Here is a 19,601-nt window from a genome sequence, read left to right on the forward strand (position 1 = left end):
CTAGTTCCCCTGCCCCATGGGGCCTAGGTAAGGGTCCTCCCCAGGGCCGCCATCTGCGCCCCATAGTGTGTAAAGCAGCCCCCTAAATAGCCAAGACCCCTCAGGTGGCGGCGCTGCTCAGGTTCACGATGGGTGGGGCAGCTACTACTCCCCGTAGTTGTCCTGGCCACTGCCCTCCCGGGACATCCCCCGTCCTGGGTCGCCCTCCTGGCTGTCCTGTCGCGCCGCTCACCTTGCCCGGGAAGGGCCCCCGGGAGGAGCAGCTTGAGAGCCTGCCTCTTCAGCTCCACCAGGCTGGCGTTGCAGTTCTAGCACCAGACGCTGAGGTCCCAGCCGGGGGAGGAGCCGCCGCCGCTGCCAGCGCCCGGGGAACCGGTGCCAAAGCCCGGCGAGCCGCCCAGGGAGCCCGGCGAGCTAGTGCTGATGCCCGGAGAGGCGGGACCGGGGATCCGGTGAAGGAGCTCGCGGACGAAGTGCCCGAGCCGGGGAACGGGGTCCCAACGAGCCTGGCGCCGAGCCTGCGCCCACAGGGGTAGGCCAGCTCCCAGAGCGATTCCTCCTATGCTTTCCTGTACCAGCTCTCAGGGGAGAAGGGAGCCACGGGCTTGGTGGGCGAGCAGACCTCATTCACCTGCAGGGTGTCAGGGGCCGAGAAGCAGTGGACTCCCGCTCTCTGGAGCTGGGCCGGCCTGGGGGCGCCGTTTTGCCCACCCGCCGGGGCATCCGCATGCCACTGAGGCCTGGCTGAAAGCCCATGGGCTCTGGTTCCGGGCTGCTGCAAGCCCTGCAGCTAAGTTGCTCTCCATCTATCTCCTTAATTGTCCTAAGTTGATTCCCCGCCTCCCTGACTTCTGCTCCGGTTTCTGGGTGCCGGTTTCTGGGTGCCTGAGGTCAGGAGAAAGGTTTACTTGAAGGGTTTTTCAACGGTTTCTGCAGGGGGTACCCACAGATTCAGCGCCCCAGTGCTTTTGGACCTGGCACCCACCACTCAGAAAGAACCCAGTTACAAGATGCTAGCAGACTCTATTCTGAGGGTCCTGTGACTTATGGGTTTTTATTCATTCGGGGAACAGCCCACCAGATCCTGCCGGTAAAATGAAGAGATCTCCTAGATTCTGGGAAAGGATCCGTTCTACCAAAGGCAGAGAATTCATGGGAAACATGTTTTACGGCTTAAATCTGCCTAGAAGTCCAGGAATAAGGCAAAAGTTATGGGTCCAGGGAAAATAAAGGATTAAACGGACTGAAAAAAATCTGAGATTGAAGTGAGTGTGCGGGTGTCCTCGCAACAGACTCGCCTCCGCACACAGCAGAGATGTCCCTGCAGCGCGAGGAGAGCTCAGATCCGGCGCGCTGGCCGCTGGCTCCTGGGGATAACTCTGCCAGAGCCACCCTTTCCGGAGAAGGAAAGAACCCCGGCAGAGATGGGTCTGGTAAGGCGTCTGAACCCGTCACAACTTACCCCGTATTTCTTGCCCGGTTGGAGACTGCAGCGCAGGCCGGGATCCATTTTAAGGTGTGGCGCTCCTGCCTGACTTTGGGAGGCTGAGGGCCCGGCGGGGGGGGGTCCTAAATCTTGCTCCTGACCGGGAAGTTACTGGCGAGTGGCCTGTGTCCAGGGCTCTAATGAAACAACGCTGCGGAGCCTGGAGCTGAGGAGAAGCGCTGAGCGAGCGTGGTTGGATGGAAATGCTGCGCCTGAGCCTTCCCCCGCCCAAGTTCTTTCTCTTCCTGGTAAGGCTTGCAGGTCTGCCTTTGAAACTCTGTGTAAAACGGATTGAGTCACAAACAGTCCGCAAACATGCCGGGTCCTCTCCCCGCCCTTTGTTCTCCAAGACCTGCCCAGCAAACCTTGTCTAGAATTGCCCTACCACCCCAGGACAAGCCAGGGAGCCTCCCTCGGAACCACAGCCAGAGGACTGGGGACCTTCGGCCCCGCCCGCCGGCTGCACCCTAATCTGTGAAGTACTAAACCGGCCATGGTGAGCCGAGGACCTAGCGGGGTGCTGGAGAGCAAGGGAAACTGAGGGATTCGCTGTGCTGCTCAGGAGCACCCGTACCGCGCGGGCCTGAAGACGAGGCGTGGCCCGAAGTGGCCTTGGCCTCTCCTTGCCCGGGGTCGGTCCCCTCACCCGACTTCCACGCTTTTCTTCCCACATCCGGGATCTGTGGGGTTTCCAGAGCACCCAGTCAACGCCCCCTCCCCTATAACCGCTCCCCCTCCACCCGCCCCTCACACAGTGCCCAGAGGCGCAGGAAGCCGGCATGTGTCAGGCTCCACACGTGGCTGCTCCGGGGTGTCATTTTTAATTTCTCTGGAGGACATTTCTTCTGGTGAGCCAGCAGGTCTATTTTGTTGTGACCTTTAATTAACACCCTGAGAGACACCTCCTGAAGGACCAGCCCAGCGCTGGGATCACGTGAGGTGTAATGGCATCCCCAAGCTCCCAGGAGAGACCGGGTCTGGAGGTAGGTGAGGGAGCAAAGGACTTCTAGGGCTTTCCAGTCGGGGGCTTGGTTCTGAGATATGGGTGAGGCAGGAGGGGGCAGGAAGAGAAAAATTGGGGGTACTGGAACTCTGGGCAACGCCCCCACCCCACTTTCCTGGGGGAAAAAATCTTTCTTGTCCTCTCTGGTGCTGCCATTCCCCCTACACCCCTGGGCTGCAGCCTTTGCCTGGGAATATGTCACAGATACCAAGGCGAGGTAAGAAGGGCAAAATAAAGATGTTGAGAACAGTGTGGAAGTTTCCATTACGTTCCTACTAACAATTTAAAAGCGATCATATCAGTAGAGAACCTTAGGGGGAATAGGAACACCTCCAGGCAGCACAGGCCAGCTCCAGCCGAATCTGTATTCCATATAGGTGCAGCGGAAAATATTGTTGCCATTAGGTATGGGCTGCTTATCAGCCGGAAAGCAGCGTGTGGCCAGGTGAAATGGACGAGCTGGTGAAGACGCGGGTGGGAAGGTGGGATGTGGAGGGGGAGCAAATGGGGAGCTGCGCGATCCACCATGGAGACTGATGAGCCCGGAGCTTATCTGATTTGCATCCCAAAGTATCTGGGGCCCCAGATTGTGTTTTATGGGTTCGGAGAGCCCTCTGTTGATAAAAGTCTATAACTGGAGGCTCCACAAATGATTTGAAGCGTTTAAAAATGTACACGCAGTGAAATGCAAAAATTTTAAACGCATAATTCTGTGCGTTTTTATAAATGTATGCTCATTTTTATAAATTTTATACTCTTGTATAATCCACTACCCCAATTAAGATATCAGTTTCCATCACTCCAGAAAATTCTTTCCTGCCTCTTTAGGCAGGCAGTCGGTCCCCACTCCTCATAAGAAACCACTGTTCTGATGTCTATCACCATAGATTAGTTTTGACTGATCTCGAATATTTTTGTACATAGAACTCTTTTGTGTTTGGCTTAGCATACGTTTTCTTCATTCCATGTTGCCTTTTATGGGTCAGTTTTCCGTTATTCTGTTTCTCATTCCTCCATCTCTCCCATCCTCTCTTATTAATTGAATAATTTTTAGTATTTAATATCATTCTTCTATTGGGTTTTTGTTCTAATGATTACAATATGCATATTTAACTTACTATGGGATAATTAGTGTTAATATTGTACTACTTCACCTAAAATGTAAGTTTGCAACAGTTCAATTCCATTTTCTCTCTCACCTTTAGGCTAATATTTGAATATACTTTATGTGTATATACATTATAAGATCCTGTTTTAGCTAGCTTTTTTGATGCTGAGACCAAAATACCTAACAGGAATAGCATAAAGAATGGAAAATTTATTTGGTGATGGGTCACAGTTTCAGATGTCTCAGACCATAGATGGCCAACTCCATAGCTCTGGCCCAAGGTGATGCAGAACATCATGGACAAAGGGCATGGCAGAAGAAATCAGCTCAAGACATTGTAATCTGGAAGCACATAGAGAGGGCTTTGCTCACCAAGAACAAAATATAAACCCCAAAGCCATGCCCCAGTGACCTACCTCTGCCAGCCACACCCCACTTGCCTATTACCTCCCAGTTAATCCATATCAGTGGATCAATCCCCTGATTAGGTTACAACTTTAATACTCTAACCATTTCACTACTAAATGTTCTTGCATTGGCTCATACATGATCTTTGGGGGGTACACCTCATATCTAAACCATAACAGGCCCACAATACAATTTTATCAATTTTACTTTAAACAATCTGTCATCTTTCCATGAAAAGAGAAAAAAATTCAGTGTTTTGTATATACCTAGTTTTTTATAATATTTATTTTTTTAGTTGTAGATGGACACAATACCCTTATTTTATTTATTCATTCATTTTATGTGATGCTGAGAATTGAATCCAGGGCCTTGCAAGTGCTTGGTGAGTGCTCTACCACTGAGCCACCACCCCAGGCCCTATACCCAGTTTTAACATTTCTGAGACTGTTCATTTTTTTCCCTATTGTGCCAAATGTCCAACTAGATTGTTTCCTGAAGAACTGCCTAAAGAAGTTCACATAGCATTTTTTATAGTGAGGGTTTCTTTACAACATATACTTTCAGATTCTGCTTATCTGAAAATGTCTTTATTTCACTTTTGGGTTTGAGGAATGGTTTAATTAGATGTAGGATTCTTGGTTGGCAGTTATTTTTCTGCCAGCCCTTTAAGAATGTCATTCATTGTCATTCCATGCTTCTGATTAAAGGTAAGCAGTAATTCTTATGGACATTCCCCTGCATGTATTGCATCCCTTTTTTTCCCCTCTGGGTGCCTTGAAGATTTTCTATTTATCTTTGGTTTTCAGAAATTTGACTGATGTTTCTGGATATGATTTTCTACATTTATCCTGCTTAGGTCTGCTGAATTTCTAGGACCTATAAATTGATTGGTAAGTTTTTGATCAAATTTGAGCAATTTACAGTCAATGTTAAAATACCCTTTCTGCCCTATTTTATCTCTTTTTTCTCTGTTTGGGACTTTTGTAAATGTGTATGTTATTATGCTGTTTGATATTATTCTATGGGTTACTGAAGTTCTTTTCATTGTTTGTATTTTTATCCTTATATTCTACGTGTTGTATAACTTATATTGTCCTTCATTAAATTCACCAATTCTTACTTCTTCTATAAGGCCTATCCAGTGATTTTTTTCATTTTAGATTGTGTGTGTGTGTGTGTGTGTGTGTGCGCGCACGCACACATACATGCACACTCACACAGGAGAAAGAGAAAGAAAGACATTTCCATTTCATTTGTTCATTTCCTTTAACTCTTTGAATGTAGTTATAATAGCAGCTTTAAAATTCTTTTCTTTCTTTTTTTTCCCCCAGTGCTAGAGATAGAACCCAGGACCAAGTGCACTACCACTGAACTACATCCCTGTCCCTAATCCTAATGCTTTTCTGAATTCCAACATTTGACTCATTTGGGAACCACTTTCAATTAAATGATTTTTCTCTTTGACTCTGAATCACATTTTCCTGTTTCTTTTCATAGCCAATAAACTTTAACTGCATACTGAATATTGTGGATACTACATTGTAGAAATATTATATTCTGTTGTCTTCATTGAAGAGTACTGATTTTTTAGTCTAGCAGGCAGGTAAGTTACCAGTGGATCACCTTGAACTTGGAGAGGCTTGACTTTTTACCTCTAATGATTATAATATGCATCTTTCATTTGTCACAGCCTACATTGGAAATACCTCTGCTTCAAAACAATGTTCATTGACAAGTACACTGCACAATTTCTACACTCAGGAACCCCTGGTGTACAACCTTATACAAGAGAAACCTCACAAGCATTCTTAGAATACTCTTGCATTAACTACCATCATAAAAAATTAACTATGTATAGGAACATAAAAACAAACAACGTTGGAGATGTGCTTGAAGCTATTGACACCAAATATAAATTCTCAAGAAAAAATAGCAGAAAATACCACCTTCACACATTTCAATAATTTCACTCATTATACTAATAAATCATATCTTGCAACAATAAGAAGGAAAACTATACACTAGAATCAGCATGAATAAAATTCAACTTAATAAACCATACAATAGGAGAACACTTATAATGTTTCATGGAATTGGAAACACACATGAACACACAGTGTGACGCATTGGAACTCAACTAAGCCACATTTCATACTTCTAGAAAAGAGTGTAGTGGCATTATTTGACTATAGAGCACTTCCTATTGCATCATTCATAACACCATATAGTCCACAATATGATCTCCAAACAGAAACCCAGACATATAACAAAATGTTGGTCATGTCTCTATAAGAACTAATGAGAGTAACAAGATTTATGAATACATCTCATAGTATAGATGACAACAAATGTACATCCATATTATCTGTATTCTTTTTGGGTGACCAAGTAGGTGCAATACACATGGACAACAGATTAGACTTTGAAATTTCCTTATATATAAAAACAGACAACCAAATATACATAATACCATAACCAGATAAAGGATAAGACCCTAAACTTAACATAAGTAGTGCTGTATGGATAGATGATTATGTAACACCAGACATACTGATAGGATTGCTGCACTGGAGTCAATGTAAAATTCAATACACCTACTTCTACCCCAGGTATAAGATAAAAGCAGCAGACAAAAGGCCTTAATCATGGTGGAAACAGCAGGCATGAATTTTGATTGAGTATCACAATATAGAGTAGATCATAATATGCTCTACGATTTCTACATGCTACTACAAAAATGGAATAAGCCATGGGAATTAAGTCAAAATTATTTTGTGGCTCAACAGCTCTGTTTAAAAAGAACTTTAATTGCTAAAAGATCATGGCAGAAACAGGAACATGTATTTATTTGTATTATCCATGTCCTCTGAAAGATGTTACATCAGGGACCAACACCAACCATGTATAATTGATAGAAGAGGTATTAATGCCACACATAAACTATTTACAGCACATTACCCATCATGAATGAAATTCTATAGAGAAAGTCCAAGGCTAACAACAATCACCTTATGTAATACCAAATATACAAATTCCTTCACAAATAATTGTAAATCCCATAATTCAGAGGATAACATTAACTATTGACACAACACTATATGCTAAGGAGCTATATAGGAGATGCCATAAAAAAAGAAATGCATATTCCAACAATACAAAGACAACACATTAGAAAAACAAGGGAGATTTTAGAATAGATAGCTATAGCTGGACAGCTATAGCATTAGAATAAATCTTTAGTGCAAAACATAGAGGACATGGATGTTAGAATTACAGCCCTGGAACACATTAGAGACAGAAATTCATGGACTAAAAATAATTTCCAGATCTTTATATACAATCACAGATATCATACATCAAGCTGAACTACAGAGGTGAACTATAGTTCAGACACTAACAGCCCATAAAGAATATTATGATGCTTTTATACAGAAAATGGATAAGAGAATGAAATAAATAAACACATAAAACCACTAATATCAGAAATTAGCCTCAATGGAACAATTTTACTGGAAGTTTCAGTGATACCAATTGACACATTAACTTACCTATACATAAACCATCATATAAACCATCATGAGTTACATGTATCTAAGGTCACTATAATTGTGAAGAAGTAATACGATTCAGAAATAATCTTTTTGCTGTCTGTTCACCTAATACCTTTAGCATAACTATCCATGTAAACACATATACCCTAAACACAAACAATTACAACCACACAAAACACATCTGACAGCAACTCCCACAGTGAGGATTATTATTATTATTACTCTGAATATTCTGACACCAATATATGTTTTGGTAAATGTAAAACAACCCATGAAGCACATGGAAGTTGACATTATACACTAAATCAGGTAAATGTATAACAGCTTTCTCAAATCAACAGATACAGATAAAACACACATTACAAACTAATATGGTATTTGAAGAAAATTAGAGGATAAACCAGACATACAATTGGAATGTATGAAGCAACTTCAAAACCAGACTTAACATATTATACAACAACTACAAAGACAGGATGCCCAAATAATATTGGATATAGCACACCTTAATAACAGAAATCACATTGTCTCACCAGTAGTACATGTAATAAAAACAGATTATTTATCATACAAACATAATGTAGTCAATAGATTATGATGCTCTTGGGCAGATTAACTCTATAAGCTCCTCAAGTTTGACACAGTATGCTGGCACATTCCAAAATGGTTCCAGGACATAAAAGAAATTCTCCACTATGCACTGCTAATATGCATATTCATGATAGCCTTAAAATTTTTAATATGCATGCTAAATGGAATAAAAAAATTAAAACAAGACACAAAGAACTTAAAACACATGTAGGTAATATTAGATGGCTATGGGACCACTCTGCAGTCACCTCTGAATAAGGAGAAGTGGATGTAACATATATGAATAACACCTGCACTTTACAGCACACTTGGATATTGTTGGACCCAGTTATCTGTGTTAACACCCACCTGGATTTCCTGAGAAACAGACTGGGAAACTGAAAATACCATTTTATGACATTGATTGAAAATTACTTCTGCCTTCCATTTGATGCTAACATTTTGACATATATTGGTTGTAACAACCTAATGATTCTTGCAAAATTGTTATAAGTATTCTTAAATTTAGGGTTAAGACTTTGCTGTGTGCTTAAAAACTTTGGAGTACTATATAGACACACCTTAGTTGAGCTGCTGTGGCAGATAATTCCTAACAGATTCACTAGAAAATTAAGATATTTAGGATTTAAGAGAAGCTGGGAACAATAAAAAGTGAGACCATTTATCAGAATTTGACAGATGTTTTAATGACAACCAGACCAGATGTTTCTGACCCCAGGATAAGGGATGCCATGGAGAAATCCAGTGGTAGCTGATAAGGATTGCTAGGGGAAGGTCAAAAAGCCTCAAAATATAGTGTAAAATATAGAGCTAATGGACAGGGATTCAGCCAATAAAAACAAGGGTGCACTTGAGCTGGAGAGCCTGATGAGGACCTGAACTTCCAGCACTTGTCATCATTCTCCTGATCCTCTGTGTGATCCTCATCAATCTCAAATTCTACAGCCTTGTCTGGACCTTGTTGAGAGACTTAACATCTCCCTATGACCCTCTCCTCAACTGATCATCCACTCTATGCTGGGAAAAGCCTGCCTTGGTTCCAGACCTGATCACTGTGATTTGAGTGAGTATGCATATGCTAGACATAATACCTAAGACTTGAGACTTTTGAATTTAGCATGCAGAGAGAATTTCTGTCACTAGCCTCTCATGACTAAGTGTGCTTTGCAATTCTTAGTATTAATCTAGAATTGTTTGCTGTGAATTGATTATGTCTATTGCAGTGCCTACCAATAAGGATTTCTGTTTTCTTGATTAAGAACCTATAGAGTAAAATTATATTGAGTAATTTGAATGAATAAAGCATTGAAAGGGGCAGAAGCGTGTGGACATTCTTTATTTCTCCCTTGACTTCATAAGTCACAATTTTGCCCCCCTGTGACAGGTTGTTATTATTTTTAAAGTATAAAATTAAGGGATTCTTATCACTAAAGATTATGTTTGTCTCCAATTCTAAATGTTGACTTTATTTTTGGTATTATATCTGTACTTTGACTGTTATTAGGTTAAAGATGATTGCTAGAAAATACTTCCTAAACTTGTACATGTTGGGTTATTGGGAATATATGGCTATGTGTTTGCTCTCAAAGCAGAAAAATAAAAAATGCAGAACTTATGATACCAGAAACACAAACATACAGACATCACACTTGCCAGAACATACTGTCTTGGTCTCCAGCACCCACTTGAAGGATTTCTAGAGTTTAATAAATAATATAGTTAATTTTTCTCAAATCTCAGTATTTGAATAATCCTCTTTGTTCTTCTGTACATTAATGGAGTAACTACATTTTTGTTTTGGTGAGAATCATGTCTGTTTTGGATAAGTTATAAATGAACTAGTATGATACACAGACTTTATAAACATTATGTAAGTTATAAGAATATGAATCCAATTTATAGAAATATAATTCTGATAAAAAGTGAGATCACATTATTTTGATGCTTATTATAACGCCTCTATCCCTTCCTGTAAATAAATCAGAATTTTTTTATATATCACTTAATTCAAGGGCTTATCACAATTATTCATACTATATATCATAAACTGAATTAGAGAACAAATTAAATATAATTGCTTTTATATGACTGATAGATAGTCAACTTATTTTTCATTGCAGAATAGCAAATGAGACTGTGCAGAAAGATGTATTTTAGTCTTGGCCATATTTCATTATGGATTTAGACTTAATGACGTGGATTTATATACACATTTGTCTGTTGAAATCTCAAATTTACGAGTACAGTTAGTCCATATTATTTTTCCCAGGTACTCACAGTCAGCTATGACACATAGAATCGGAAGAATTACCCACTAAGACTGGGTTTTTTGGGCTCAGTGGTATAGTACTCACCTAGCATGTGTGAGGCACTGGGTTTGATTCTCAGCACAACATAAAAATAAAACAAAGATACTGTGTGTCCACCTACAACTAAAAATAAATGTTAAAAACAATTATCAAGTAGGAGCATGTGAACTCATGGCAGAATAAAGATGATTCGCAGGGAGACTCCCATGCCAGTTGTACTTAATACCTCAAGTCTTGATTTTATAACATTTTCAATGTTGGTCAGTAAATCAGTGACAGTACCAGTCATACCATGTCCTTGGCAAAATAGGGTGCAGCATAATTACAAAGGAGTGAGGAGGGATGGAAAAGGGAGGAACTGAGGTACAAGATTGACCAAATGATGTATGTACGTATATGAATAGACCTCAGTAAATTCCACCTTCATGTATATCTATAAAGCACCATTTTATTAAACAATAATTAAATGGAAGGAAGACAAATAAGGGGCATGGAGTAGAGGAAGGAGAAAAAAAGCAAAATAAAAGTACTGGGAATAAAATGTAGCAAATTATATCCCATGCATGTACCCATGTCAAAATGGACCCCACTATTATGTATAATAAAGTCCTCTAATAAAACATTTAAAATGAGGAAAAATATATATACACTGCCAATTAAACTGAGAATTTCTCAACCAAATAAAAATGTAATTGATGTGTTTAGTTCCAAAAAATTATGGAATAAGTTTTTAATAAATGCTGATTTTATTAAGAATGATAGTATTGGGGGGGCATAAGGGAAAAGATTGGTTGAGAAACGAGCAGCAAGGAGCACTAGTGAGGAGAAGAACTCCAAATTATATTGTACTCTAGAGGATCCCAAAAGACAACAAAACTCCAATTTCTGTGCACCCATTCACACTTTCTCACAACATTTATTGGCTATCAAGCCTCATAAATTTTCTAGTCTACCCCATATATGATTCTGCACAGAGTTTTTAATGGGAAACTTGTTTACAGATTAGGGGAATAACTGGCCATTCTTACCATACCTTTGATAAACATCTGTTCTTGGGCCTGAAGCCTGCACAGGTGCATTTATACTTCAAAGGGGAGTGGTCAGACTCTCAAGAGAAGTTCTCTACAATCCAAGTTGTAGGGACCCACAGTCAATCAGGCTTCCTGGAGAAAGACTGAGAGATGGCAATGGAATTGACACCTTACCTAGGAGTAGGTTTCTTACCATAGTATTTTTACAATTTCATTTTCCAACCAGGTCTGTTTTGTCATCACAAGGTAACAAATAACTTAGTGGTCTTAACACACTTTTCAATTTTTCAATATTTTTTTAATACTTTAACACTGAAAAAAAAAACATTAATACATCAAAGAAAACAAGTAATTAATTGCACTTGGGACCCATCCCCTCACGCTCAGGAATCTCCATCAGCATTCCTGCTTATTCCCTGCCAGGTTCACAGAAAACAGTGAGGTCACAGTGTTAAATGATGAGAGGCACAGTCTCAAGAAACGGTACTTATTTTCAGTGATACTGTACAAAATAGTGAAGGAGAGAGCTGGGATCAAGCTAGGTTTCCCTCAGATCTGAGGGCCGGGATAAGCCCAGCCTGCATTCCTAGCTTTTATTTATTTATATATTTATTTTATTTTTTTTACAAATCTCAATACAGCTTTCCAGAGTTGTGCTTATTTGCATTTCTACCAACAACATATAAGTGTACCTCCCCCAATTCTCACCAGCATCTAGTATTATTTGTATTCTTTATGTTTGCCATTATAACTGAACTGAGATAAAATTTCAGTGTAGTTTCAATTTTCATTTACCTTTTTAACTAAACTTTTTAAATGTATTTCTTGGCCATTTTTATTTATTCTTTTGAGAAATGCCTATTAATTTATTTTGCCAATTTTCATTGAGTTTTTTTGTTACTGATGTTAAGTGTTTTGAGTTCTTTTATCTGGATATTAATATGTGGTTGGAAGAGAAGCTGCCAAAGATCTCCAATTCTGTAGACTTTATTTATACTTCTGTTTCTTTTGATGAGCAAAAGCTTTTACTTCAAATTCATGACACTTATTTATTCTTAATTTTATTGTTTGAAATTTATGGGTATTTTCAAGGAAGTTGGAGCCTTGAAAATATATTGAAGAATCAGTTTTCTACGACCCCAATATGGCCTTTTCCACGGACTTTCATGTTTATTTTAGAACACCATTATTTTGAATTGAATCACACAGAATAAATAACACTTTACATTTTGCTTTTCAAATGCTCTTCAGCTTCTGCCATATAGTTCATTGTCCATAAGTATTAAAATATATGCAAAGAATAAAGAAAAAGAAGGCTGAAAAAAAGAAAATGACTTTAAAATAGCCATGCATTCCTCTCCCTTTTTCTCTTTTCCTTTTATTCATTCATTCATTCATTCATTCATTCATTTTTAGTACAGGGGAGTGAGTCCAGGACCTCATGTATCCTAGGTAGGTGCTTATCTACTGAACAATATCCCCAGTTCTTTTTTTATTTGGAGACACACTCTTGCTAAGGTTTCAATGCTTGTCTCAAACTTGAAATATTCCTGTCTCACCCTCCCTCTTAGGTGGATAATAGGCATTTGTCACCATGTCTGCAACTTCTCCTGTTAACATTATGCAATGAACACCTGTCACTTCCTTAGCATCTTTAGACACCTAGAACAGTATAGGTAGTTTTAATTGGTGGTCCAAGGAAAACTGTCCCTGGATTCAGTGTGTCTGCAGACACCTAGTACTATGGAAGGTGGTGAGTATGGCAGACTCTCACTGCCTCTGCTCAGCTCAGCCTCAGCATAACCTAGATTGGGATTTCAGGAAGAAAGTTTAAAGATTTAGATCCTCTGAAAGTTAGTGACCACCAAGGCCTCTACTCCTCATCACCTCCTGCCCCCTCCTGCTCCCAGCTCCAGGCACTCAGAACGTTCTCCAGACCTCACATCCTCATAATGCCTTTCTTCATCCTCCAGATACCCTCTCCAAATATTCACCTTTCTCCATATCCTGTTCTTCCTCCAGACCCCACACGCATCCTCCAGACCCTAACACTTCTTTACACACCATCCCTTCTCCTGATTCCCCCAACTCTTCCATATCCACTTTTTACTGTGATCCTGTCAAATTTGCAGTCCCTGCCCCTCTCCCAGTCTCCAGCCCTCCTCAAGTCCGTACACCTACTTCAGAGAAGTTCTCTGTTTCAGGATCAAGCCCTTTTCCAGATACCGACCTCCAGATCCCACCCAGATTGAACCTATTTCTGTATAACCTAACCCTTCCTCTGGACATGTCCCTTCCTAAAGACTCCAACTCTCCCATGCCTTGCCCTCCTGGAGACTCTGCCCTTACTTCAGACCCCACCCTTTTCCAGGCCCTGGCCATTCTAGAGACCCAACCTCTCCTCCAGATGCACCCCTGTTCTCACTCCACCAAATCCTAGCCCCCTCCAGAATCCACCCCATCCCAGGCCCACCTCTCCTCCAGACCCACAGTCCTCCTGTCTCTGCCTTCCCTCCAGATCCCTCCCACCTCTCTCCTGGCACCACCTGCTGGGCAAGGTGGAGCAGCTACACACTGTGTTTCCTCAGTGTGCTAATTGGCAGTTTTTGCAGTGGTACATAAAATAATGCCTATTTTATAGACATCTCTCCTGCAGTGGATGAAGTACCTCAGGTTTTCATATGCGTTAAACCAAATTTTAAAAAAATTCCCCTCCTTCTTTTTTAAATATTTATTTATTTATTTATTTATTTATTTATTTATTTATTTATGTGCCAGTGATCAAAACCAGGGGTTTCTATCCACTGAGCTCCTGACTCAGTGCTTTTTTACTTATTAATTTATTTAATTTTAAGACAAGGTCTTGCTAAGTAGATGAGGCTGGCTTTTAATTCCTGATTCTCCTCCTCCTGATTTGTCAAGCAACTTGGTTAATCACAGACATTAAAATAAAATCAGCTGGGGTTGTGACTCAGAGGTGGAGCGCTTGCCTAGCATGTGTGAGGCACTGAGTTCAATTCTCAGTATTGCAATAAAAATGAATAAATAAAATAAAAGTCGATCAACAGCTAATATATATATTTTACAAAAATAAAATCATAATTTGTCAAAGGTTAATTAACAGCCAATGCTGATCCCTGATGATTCTGATTCTGTGGTCTTTTTCAGTGAAAGATCTCTTAGCATCAGTCCATGTTTTCTATGTTTATTGGTCAGTTTATAGTTTCCTTATTTTAGAGTCATTTTATAATGTCTGTATGTACTCAGAAATCCCCCATGTCCAACTGTCTTCTAGTTCAGCATTTGTTTTCTTCTTTTTCTAGTTTACAACAGAATCTTGTGAACTTTTGCTGTTTTTTATCAACAATATTTTAAAAACATGCTTTTAATTTACTTTATTTTTGATTAAAAGACTTATCTTTTTGGAGATTCTTTTGGTACTATTGATTTATTTTAATTAAGTTGAGCTTATTTAGACATCTTTGAGGGCTGGGCATGAAGCTCATGGCAAAGCACTTGCCTAGCATGTGAGAGGTCCTGGGTTTGATCCCATCACCACACATCCACACAGAAGATGTCTTTGAAAGGACTCAAACATAAGAGGTATCCAGAGATATGGTTAAAAAGATCATGTGCTTATACATATATGTGCTCATAATCCACAATACATCTTTCTTATTTGGATGAAATTATTCTAAGCAAATTTTTTAAAATCAGTTTTAGAAGATAGAAGCAGGATGGTGTGTTTTAATTTAACTTTTTTTTAATTTTTAGGTACTTGTTCTAATCAGTTATACATGACAGCAGAATCCTTTTCAATTTATTGTACACAAATGGAGCTTCCTTTTTCACTTCTATGGTTGTACACAAGGTATGGTCATGCCATTCATGAAATTATACATGTACCTAGGTTAATGATATCTGCCTAATTCCACCAACTTTCTGACCTAGGATGGTGATATTTTTCATATCAACTATTATAATGCATAATACTTAAAACCACTATAGATTAAAATTTCTCAGGACTCAAACTATTACAATATGTAAGAGATAAGTCATGAGCTGCATTTTGTAATTTAAATACATTTTCTAAATAATCTATTTATTATATCTATTTATAATTATTTTTTATAATTTTAAAATTTAGAAAGCATATCCTTATATCTTATTAAAATATACATTCACCAGAAAGTTAATTATTTATTGGTTGCTAGTAAAAGGACAGGCTTTCTGATAAACATCAAACTTTATTGATATCAGGAATAATTGTTGTAGAACTCTATTATGCTTCACTCCTCTTCAAAATATCATTTAAAATGCACCAATTGTGATTTTGGTGTTAGAAGTTTGAATTTTTTTTCTTTGAGATTGTTTGTTTATTAGGGTTATTTCTTGTGAAAGTTCCATGATAATATTTTATCTTAATGTTGGTGCCTCCATGTGCTTATAAGGTAGCTTTTAGAGCAGAGTCAAGTGTACATTCATAGTATTTGGTGGATTCATTAGAAAAGCACACACACTTCTCTTTTTTAATAGTTATAGATGGACACAATAATTTTATTTTATTTATTCATTTTTATTAGTTGTTGAGGATTGAACGCAACACCTCACAGATTCGACGTGAGTTTTCTACCACTAAGCCAAAACCCAAGCCACAACATATACTTTTTATAATATTTAAAACGTTATCTTTTTGAATCATTGAAAGCAGAGTTTAGACATGTTAGTATTGTGAGTTCAGGTATAGTTTAATATTTTTTTGTAAGTTTACATAGTGGCTTCTGCCCTATTCTACTTCTTCTATGATTGTCTGTGATCAGATATATGACCTTGAGAATTTTTTGCACTGTTGATTGGACCTTCGGTTTACACATGCAGGGCAAGCACTGAAGTACAAATATCCCCCGCCCTCTTATAAAGTGTATTTTGAGACAAAGTATTTCTAAATTACCAGGTAGGTCTCAAATTTGTAATCCTAATTCCTTAGCTTCCCAAGTATCTGGGATGACAGGCTAGTGTCAAAGTTTCTGGTGTGTCCTGGAGTATTTATGTCAGTATCATGTTTCCAGTATATTAATAATTTTTAAGCTATACTATGCCCATTTTTTTTAATTTCCCAAAAGTAAAAAAAATAAAGCTTTTTTGGTTGTTTTGGTGGTGTGTTTAATGTAAACATACTTACAATGTTAAACTGAAAGTTTCTCATAGTCTAGCTATGCAATTTAATGAGAGGAAAGTATTTTGATTCTGATAATATCAACTGTATTTCAGGTCCAACATGTTTTCCTAAAAGCAGCGATTATTATTATTTTATTTGATTATACAAATAAGGCCATTTGTTTTCCTTTTATGTGCTGGGAGTTTAGCCCAGTGCATTCTTAATGCTTCTACTGAGTTCCATCTGCAGTTCTCTAAATCTTTTAGTTATTATGACCTTTTTGGCTAGTTAGATTGATAATAAAATCACATTCAATTGAATAAAATTCAATTGAGGTTTTTCCCCTGACTTATTAAGGTGTCGTTGACAAATAAAAATGATATATTCAAGCTATAGAATGTGATGTTTTCATATCCTTATACATTATGAAATGATTGCTAAAACTGATAAGGCAACATACTCATTATCTCACAGTTAACTTTCTTTTTAATGGGAAGATCATTTAATATATAATTAATATCTATTAAGATAACTTAATACTCTTTGCAAATTTCAAATATGCATTGTTAACTATGTCTATTAACAATATGTAGTATTAATTATAGTCCCCATGCTGTACATTAGGTCTCCAAAATTTAAGTGGTCATTTTTGTTTCAAGGCTTTTTTTTACTTTAAAATTTATTTATTTATTAAACATCAGAAACTTATTGTTGCTCAAAACATTACATTGATCTTGACATATAATATATCATACATTTGTTTCAAATGGGGTATGAATTCTTATCATTCCCATGAGTACACATTACAGGACCACATTGATTATACAGCCACATTTATACATACTGCCATACTAGTGTCTGTTGTATTATGCTGCCCTTCCTATCCCCTTCCTATCCCCCCTCCCCAAATGACCGGGCAGTGTCCCTGAGTGGGTGCGAATCAATTGAGTCTTGAACCATTCAAGAGTTACAGCATCTAGTAATTCCTTGTGATTTTTAAAACATAAATTATTTTTTATAAGAAAGCACCTGGGCTGCCATCCATGTTGCTCTCCTCACACCACTTCCTTCAGAGCAGCAAGAGGAGGTGAACATTTATTTTCTATTAAACACTTCTGTTGGGAGGTTTCATTTATTGTGATTACCAACCCTATTTATATTTTTTTGACTACTGGTCACAGTAACAAATATTTGAATCTATCAGTGCTAAAGGATAGGCATAGAAACAAATTAAAGACACTTCTTTGGGAGTGGTGATTCAGACACAAGTAGCCAAATTGCCATTGCAATATATTATATTTTTACACAAAGTCACTCTTTTAAGAAAATTCAGCCATTAAATTTATATAGACTGTTTTTTTATTCCAGTGATCATATTCTTAGAAGGCACACACAAAATGTAGTGACAGAATATATATAATTTACATATGTGTCATGACTTCACATAAACATGTAAAAGAAGAGGCACATATCTTGAATTATATATTAGTTTGGATTCTTTTAATTTTCTTGTGGGTGCTGTGGATTGAACTCAAGGCCTTGTGCATGTGAAGTAAGCACTCAACCTAGCCCTTGATTGGATAATTTGATTTTATTTAATAAGTTTTCATAATATAATAGACAACTAGCTGAGTGTGTAGTTACCAGTAATTTACTGTATAAATAATTTTAAAAGCCTGTGTTTGAGAAAATAGAGCCATGTCTTTATGTTTTATTTTACTGTGATCTCTGCCCTACCAGTCTCTGCTCCAACCCCTTTTCTTACCTCAGCACGGGTAGTCAGGTGGATGGAGCAGGTGCAGAGATGGAGACCATGACCTGACTGAGGTGTGAGAGCAGAGAAAGCAGAGGGCCATGACAGGTTCACCAAGGGACACCAAGCCTTGCACTGGGCTGCCTGCAGGCTATGCTGGAGCAAGGTGGACAGTGAGGAGCAGGGGGGACAGAGAGGAGGAAAGAAGCTGGAATAGAAGCCCAGCTGTCTGCCTGAAAGAGCTCACATTGGGATGTGCACACTGTAAGAACATGGAATTAAGTGCTCTTGAGGATACTGGGCAAGGTGATGAGGAACAGCAAGAAAGACTGCTCAGAGACTGGCGGGGCTGCATGGCCACAGACACAATTCTGGTTGCTCTGCAGAAAGGCTCTCTTTGCCTACATCAACCCCTGGTCACAAAGATGACAGAAAAATGGCTTGATTATTACTGTAGACCTGGTCTTGTACATTCCTAACTGATGAGAGAGGAATACGAAGATTATGACACATGTTTTATAAAAACTAAGGAGCAGAAGCCCAAGGCTTCATGATCTGTGATGACCCTCAAGTGGGCCTGAGGCTCCACACAGAGTGTATGGAATGGGATGAACCAAATCTGGCAGGATCTGCTCAGAAGTGTTTTTGTGATCCACATCAGTGCACACAATGTATTTTTATTCCTAAATACTCATATTTTCTAAAAATGAGAAATTATCTTCTATAACTATGGTGCAATGATCAAAATAGGAAAAGTATAACTATATAGTCTGTAAATCTTTTTCAAAATTCGTCAGTTATTTCAACAATTGTCTTTAAACAAAAATAAATTCAATTTTGGGAAATTTTTAGTATTAATTATTTTTTATAACTGGGATTGTTCCTGAGTATCTCTGGACTATTCATAACACCTATGATTTTTGAATGATGTATGTCAGTAGTAGTTCTGTAGATTTTCCTTCAGTTTGAATCATATGTTTTCTCGTAAGTGGATTCAGGTTATGCCATTAGAGGAAGACCATCATGCATACAATGCCTAGTTCTTACACTAGATTGTATTCTGGCAGCACTGACAGACATGATTACAAATTATGATTAGCCTCTAGTAATGGTGGACATATCCTCCCAGATTTAGACTTAGCCTCCACTTAAGAGTAAACAAATATCTGGGGTCTCATTCACATAAGCCCAAGAAACTATGGA

The 19,601-nt window shown here is 38.7% G+C and overlaps 1 pseudogene; it reads left to right on the top strand.

Annotated features, from left to right (window-relative positions):
• The first annotated feature begins 2,939 nt into the window (after positions 1-2,939).
• LOC144252319 (ankyrin repeat domain-containing protein 60-like) overlaps positions 2,940-19,601 on the top strand; it is a 35,319-nt pseudogene continuing 18,657 nt past the window's right edge.

This window comes from Urocitellus parryii, unplaced genomic scaffold (assembly GCF_045843805.1).
Source record: "Urocitellus parryii isolate mUroPar1 unplaced genomic scaffold, mUroPar1.hap1 Scaffold_40, whole genome shotgun sequence".
Taxonomy (NCBI): domain Eukaryota; kingdom Metazoa; phylum Chordata; class Mammalia; order Rodentia; family Sciuridae; genus Urocitellus; species Urocitellus parryii.